The sequence below is a fragment of the Condylura cristata genome, unplaced genomic scaffold, assembly GCF_000260355.1.
Source record: "Condylura cristata isolate star-nosed mole 26May11 unplaced genomic scaffold, ConCri1.0 scaffold00030, whole genome shotgun sequence".
NCBI lineage: Eukaryota > Metazoa > Chordata > Mammalia > Eulipotyphla > Talpidae > Condylura > Condylura cristata.
Genome location: NW_004567131.1, coordinates 26,941,733 through 26,949,005, shown reverse-complemented (window position 1 = coordinate 26,949,005; position 7,273 = coordinate 26,941,733). Strand labels below are relative to the sequence as shown.

The following is a 7,273-nucleotide window of genomic DNA, read 5'->3' as shown; positions in this document are numbered from 1 at the left end:
TCAGTCTCAACTGACAAGCCGCTATCTCGAGTCTTTCTCTGCCCAGCTCCAAGCACCCCATCATTCTCTACAGAACAGCCAGTCTTCCGATGCTTGACTGTTTAATGGCATTTGTTTGCTCATGTACCTGTCCCTATACTAAACTAAACCGACTCAGGGACATGCTGCTGTTTGATTTATTTTAAGTCTAGTTCATTACCCCGAGTGCTTCCTTCGCCTCAAGAGTAGGAACTTCCGTCTGCTTGGTTGTTGAATGAGTGGTCTACGGTTGGTGGTGAGAATTGGAATGAATGAGTGAAGAAATACGGCTTTATGGTCCGACTACCCGCTGTTAGTTAACATTCTGCTCAACTTTCCACTACTTCGTGCGGGCAGGACCAGTATCTTGAGTCGCCTCGTTCCTTACAGGGCGTGAGCAGAGTACTGTAGAGGTTGGCTGAAGCGACGGCAGCTTGTACGAGGCGCTGGAGAGAGAAACGGCGTGGAAGAAAAGAACATTTTGGCGCCTCACCTCTTAGATCAAGCCTCGCGACAGCCTCGTCCTCGCCCTTTCGGCGAGCGCAGAGAGACCCCCTGGCGCGGGGCTGCGGGGTGGCTGGCAGCCGGCGGGTGGGACTTCCGGTCCCGCTCGGGAACGCCTTCCGGCGCGAGGCGGAAGCCCAGCTCGGGATCCGAGCCCCAGCAGCCAGGCACTTGACTCCTCAGTGGGTACCTTTCGGCCCCGCCGCTGCCTGCACCGCGGACTGGGAGACCGGGTAGGGACGCGAGAACCGGAACACCCGCGCGGGCGGAGGGCTAGTGGGAACTGCACAGTTGAAGGTGGAGATCTTCCTGGGGCACCGGGGAAAGGGGGAGCCCTGCGGGCAGCGTGAGGGTCTCAGGAGGGAGGCATCGGGGACCCTGAGGCCGAAGAGGCCCCGAGATGGGGTGTTACAGGTGACACTGGGCAGAGGTGCATCTCGGAGAAAAGTAGTCCCGTTGGGGGAGTGGCTGGGACTTGGTCGGCTGTCTGAAGGTGGCACGGGAAGGCAAAGAAAGGTTGGCTTCTAGGGGGAGACTTTTGAGGAGGTAGTCAATCCGTCTCCGAGGGTCGTGATCTGAAGGTCGTCGGGACCTAAAGGGTCAAAAAGATGACCCGGCGCCTGTTGGGTGCGGAGCTCAGACTGCTTCATTTGCAGTTAATGCAGAAGTTTTGGGGTGTGTGTGAGTGTGTTTAACCCCGGTGTGTATATTTCAGGGACCAGATTTACAATTTTGTAGCTTGCACTCTTCATCACCCAGGTCCATCTTAGACTGCATGTCTTTGTCAAACTGATAGTACTTCAAAGTGGTCTTCAGACAAACAAGGAAACCAAAGATTGCCTTTTGGAATCTCTAACCTGCAGAGTTTAGGTTGTCTTACTTCCTTATCACGGAATGAACGTCCAAGTGCCTTTAGAATGATAGTGATAATCATGTGGAAAGCCAGCGCTGTCAACATTGGTTGTTACAGATCATAGTTTTCCTGCCCAACTTTATAACACATATTTACTAAAAGTTACCCTATTAGCTTTACCCTACTAGCTTAATTTTCAGTTAGACTAGTAAAATTAATTTTAGATCAGGGTGTGACCAATTACAAGTAATTACTGACAATTTACTGTTTGTAGTTCTGCTATCAGGAAAAACTATATATATATATATTATATATATATAAAATATATATTACATATGATATATATATTTTGCCATTGGCAGTGGTTTTATAACCCAAGATCTGTTGTTATATACATAGTAGCACAGTTAGTTTTCTTTAGTGACCAGCACTGTTGTATGTGGACTTGGTTTTATCATCGCCAGAGGTGATTATTCATTTTAGGTATTGTCTACTTTGTATTTATTTTATTGCCGGTAATTAATATGTACTTCCTAATTTACATCACAGAGTGTCTCACTTCAGTGTAATTAGAAAGTCAGCTAGCTTAAAGTAGATGGTAAATGAATTAGATTTTTGCACAAACTAGGGAAGGTAGCTAGGGAGAGCCACACTGTGATTGGTGGAGAGTGATATCTGATAGTTTTGCTTGTTTGTTTCAGGGTTTTTGTATTTCAAGTGTTACCCTTTTTTATTGTTAGTATTACTGAATTGTTACATGTAGCTTTTAGATATTATTTAGAATCTGACTCGCACTATTGGAGTAAATTGGAACATTTTAGATTTGTTATCTTGTTTTAGTAGCTTATAAATTCTTCCCCTTCCCTAATTTAATTTAGGTATTATATGATGATATGATATTCATGTATATATACACACATTGTGAAATGGTTACCACAATCAATAGATCTGATTAACAGATTATTACCTCACATAGTTATCATTTTCTTTTTTGTGTGAACACTTAAGAAGACAATATTGGGTTCTAAATCTTGACCTGATCTTTCCATATAATCTTGTTTAAAAAATGTATTCTTTCCTTTTTATTCTTGGTATTTGGGAGATAAAGCACTTGAGGAAGCATGCAGATCTACGGACTAGCTTGTGATAGAGAAAGTGCTTGTTGAAGCATGAGAGCTCTGCCTTCCAAGGCATGCTTCTGGTTACATATATGAGTGGTATGTTTGAAATTTGATTGCCCTGTATTCTGCATAATTTTTCTCTGTCTTATTAGACATGCTCTTCAGCTTTGTCTTCTACATTTATAATACTTACCCCTTAAAGCTTTTCTTGAGTTATATGGTTTTGGAGTCAGTATAGCTTAAATAGCTAATGCTCCTTGAAATTTTTCTCCTAGGCTGAGCTTGACTGAATTATATGATCTCCAGCACCTTTTTCAGCACTGATATTCTAGAGTTGTGCTGTCTACACAGTAGCCACCATTCAATGTGGTGATTTAAATTAAAATTAAATCTAATAAAAATTTAGTTCTGTAGGCATCCTAAATCACATTTCCAATGATCATATGTCACATGCAGTAGTGGCAGCCATATCAGTCAGTGTGGTGTGGCATATGGGTGCCCTCCCAGAGGATGTTCCAGAGTCTACTCTGCATAAAGCAAAGGACACCCCTCAGTAATGTTACTCATGGTAGGTTGTAGAAAATCACCTTATTTATGGTAGAATTTTTGTGTCTCATGCTTCAGGGCAGTTGCCACAGTGATGACATTTTGTTCAGTGACATTTTAATTACTGCCAGTTCCCTTCATAATCAGGTAGATGGAATTGAGACAAATGAAATATGGTAGGGGACGTAGCGATCCTAAACATTAGGTTTTCATAGCCATTTCTTGTACATTTTTTTTTAACTGGGATGAAGGAGCTATCAAAACTGTACTATAGTGAAATCAGAACGTCTCCTCTCAGCAGAAGAGAGTATTGTGACTGCCTAGTTATGTCTGCCAGATGTATAATGCCACAGGTGTGTTTGAACCTGTGAAATACATTACCTCTGTGTCAGAGGTGAGGGTGAGGTTGGTGTCTGTGTTAGGGAAATTTGGCCCAAAAAGTGTTAATAGTTTAGACTAAGGGTTTTTAACGTATCAGATCCAACACTTTTTATAACTATTTTGTAATTTCTCATTTAAATCCTAGGATGAACTTATATACTGTAACTACTTAGGAAACCTGGCTGGAAAAGTATGAACATAATGTTCTAACTCTCATATAGGAGGAGAAATAAAAATCTTAAAAATAAATTTTTAATATGTATATGCTGCATATATACCAAATGTTCAGCTCTTTGTATCTGTATCTAAAATTACTGTGAATGAGACAGCTACAAATGTAGACTTATGCAGGTAAGTTATATTTATTATGACCACTAAATTGTACTGCTATCATTGAGATGATGTCTCAAAATAATAAATAACTCTGGATAAAATTCAGAGGAAAATAAAGTACAGATTATCTTGATTTTCAGTGCAGTTAACATTTCTGGAAAACCTAGTGGTTATAAAAAGTGAAAAAGTTCATGTTTATGTGTTAAATGACATTATAGTCATTATAAATGACATTATAGTCCAGGCTAGGTAATTTAAATAGTTTATTTTTAATCCATCTTTATCTCTGCTGTGGTCATAAGAAAATCCTGGATGCAGGGTAGTCCTTTGTTGTGTAGGGTTGTCCCTAGCATTGCAGGACATCTGGCATTCCTTGTTTCAGTCCACTGAGACTGCCTTTAGTGCCTCTCTGTCATTGTCACAAGCAAGGAATGTTTTCACAAACTTTTAAAACATCCCTTAGGGTTTAAAATTAAACTATATTATTTCTGAGCTTTATATATTGAAAGGAAGCCAATTTCTTTTCAGAGCATGTATGCAGAACTATCTTTTTAGATTATATTTTATAATCTAAAAATATGTTATATTTTAACATAGTCCTGATTCTTTGGTGGTAGTTATCTTGAGCATTGTGTTAAAAATTCCAAGGCGAAGTCTAACCTCAGTAAGCAAGAGTGTTGTGATTGATTAGTCACGTCTTCCCTTAGGTAGATGGGGAAATGGCTGCCATATATTGTTTCTCCAATATAGCTCAGTGAGTTTTAACCCATTGGGCACCAACAACTCAATGCCAGGGGATCTGGAAATGCGTGGGGAAGTTTTTGGTTGTCACAGTGATAAGTGCATATATGTGTGTAGTTTATAATACTTGGGAGCCAGGGATGCTGAGTGACATTGCTGTAGACAGTTTCATACAGTGGGAAAACACCTCCTCCAAAAACTTTGAAGTCCCTCATTGGGAAACATTGATCTAGTTTGGAGATGAATCCTATTATAGAAGCTGTTCTGAGCCAAATGGTCACTGGGACTTGAAAGAAAGACCTAGACTCATCTGTCAAGAACATTATAGAGGCATTTTGTCACTGAGTAGGTACTGGATGACCTTCAGGATCTTTTCCAGCTCCTTGACTTCATGAGTGAAGGCCGGGGTCAGCAAACTGAACCACAGACTAAGCTCTGGCCTATTTTAGTAAATAAAGCTTTTGGGAACATAGCTATGCATACTCCTCTATGCTTTATCATTGACTGCTGTATGGCATGTCTGCCATATGTACAAATGGCTACAATGACAGAGTTAAATAGCTGCCACGCCAACCTTATGCGCTGCAGAACCTAAATACTACTAACTCTTTACTTTACGGATAGCTAATATCAGTAATAGTTTTTAAGTGAAACCTACATGTGAACTAAGTTACTAAGATGTTGCTAAGAATGTCATTCTTGTATTTTCATAGTTCCTGTGCATGTAGAGATTCTAAAATCTTTTTCATTGAATCGTGAAACTTAGAGCTGGAGAATTTGCAACTTGATTCTGCAAAAGTCACTGAGTAAAGTAGTCCAATTTCAAAGATTGATATGCCATGCAAAGATGTAGACTTTATAGTAGTTTCTGTATATGCAGTGATTCTAAAATTTTTCCTGTGATGGCGTAGTGATTAGTAAATAGGAGGGTATCTATACTTAAGCCCAATAATCTATAAGAGATAAACTGGGTTTTTATTCATGTATCATAACATAGTGGAAAATAGATAATTTAATCAACCATGTCATACTTTGGAATTTTAAAGTTACTCTTTTTTTTAATGGGTTTAATATGTTGTATATTTAAAAAAATTAAGGTGCTTTAAATAATTAAAAAATTACTTTTTCTTTTGTAGTACTTTTCCTGTTTTAAACAGTTAATGCTCTTGCTAATCTTGCATAAAAAACTCTTAGAACTGAGAATTAGTTTTGAGAGTAGTCAAATTCCTTTTATTCGTGGTCAAGAATCTGGTTCTAGAAAAGTAGAATGACTGCCCAGATAACAGTGGGTAGAAGAACCAGGATTAGAAGTCAGATCTAGTTTGAAGTCTAATGCCACGAGAGTGATTATAGTTAAGTGAAGCAAATAAAGGGCAAATTTTCTGTATAATGATTTTGAATCTCTTTGTAAGGAGTGACTGAATTGATATTTACCTTGTTGCTTCAGACTTCCGTTTTTTGGATTCCTGCGTTCTAAGAGAACGGATCTTGAGGAATTGTGAAAAGGAGAAAGAATAATGGGAGAAGATAGGACATTTTCAACTTGACATTAGGTATAGCTATTTCTTGACTTTTTTTCCTTGTCCAAGTACTTCCTGTGTCATCTCATTACTAATTTTGGTTAAATACTCTCCTTTGGATATATAACACCTTTTAGCAACTTCCTTTCTCCCAACTTGCCCTGAGATAAATACTCCTAATTTATATGTTGTCAAGTTACATGTTGTTCCATAAGTCTTAAGATTTTACTTTGTTTTTTTTTAGAATAGTAATAAGTTGATGGACATGACTTTTTCAGCAATAGGTAAAAGTAAAAGTCATCATTAAATATGCTACTCTTGTTGAAAGTGCCTTTTGTAATACTGGCCTCTTTTCATTGATCATATGCTATATGTTAGGCACTGCACTGGTCATTTTAATGCACTTTATGGTCAATTTTCACACAGCCTTTTAGTCAGGTAGATATTTATGTTTCTCTTTTGTAAAGAAGGAAACCAGAATCTGGAAAAACTAAATAATTTGTTTAATTTATAATATTTGTAGATAGTGGCGTTAATTCAAAAGCCTGTCAGTTTTTGATTGTACACAATTTCCTGTAGATTTCAAAAGTACCTACAATGTGCTGGTGCCCACACCTAAGTACTTTTTAGGGAGTATGAGCAGCATGTTGATGCTAGAATTTGTGTGTGTGTGTGTGTGTGTTTTCATGTACTCCTAGAAGTGTTTCATGATCCTTTGTTCCACTTTAAGCTTTTATGAAAGGTAATCAACATATTAACGATAACTGTATTTTTCAAGAATAGTACTGTAATTTATGTAGTATCTAGAAGATAGCAGTATATGCTTAAGAAATATTTGCTTCATGGATATAAACAATAACAAAGAGTTAATGTAGGTGCTGTTAATGTAGGGGCTATTCACATAAAAATTCATTTCTTTTGGAATGTGAGGCAGGAACATTTCTCATATTACAGTATGCTGCAGGGCAGGGCTAGAATCCAAGTTTTGATTAAAATCACCCAAACTTTTTTTCCTTTGCTTTACAACCGCAAGTTATTGCCCGCTGAAAAGGATAATGGAGAGTAATGATGAATGCATTTCCATCTGCTACAAAAAAATTTTAGACTGTTTTAGTCTTTTTAAACCTACATAAAAAGACTGCTTTTAAATGAAGAGTAAATTAGTGGCTATCAAATAAGTAGTTATTACGTTCCCGATCTAAAGCCTGTTTAAGGGATACTGCTGGTGGTAGCTGCCAGTTAACAGTTCAGTCACA

At 38.3% G+C, this 7,273-nt stretch overlaps 1 protein-coding gene across 8 annotated transcripts in view; it reads left to right on the top strand.

Annotated features, from left to right (window-relative positions):
- The first annotated feature begins 672 nt into the window (after positions 1-672).
- The window catches only part of DISP1 (dispatched homolog 1 (Drosophila)), a 141,633-nt gene continuing 135,032 nt past the window's right edge, over positions 673-7,273 (top strand). For 4 of the 8 annotated variants that reach the window (XM_012731382.1, XM_012731378.1, XM_012731380.1 and 1 more), the window contains exon 1: positions 708-755. The gene's annotated coding sequence lies outside the window, so the exon portion shown is untranslated. Of the gene's footprint in view, positions 820-7,273 lie in introns of all 8 variants that reach the window. The other 4 variants (XM_012731376.1, XM_012731383.1, XM_012731379.1 and 1 more) reach the window with 4 other exon arrangements.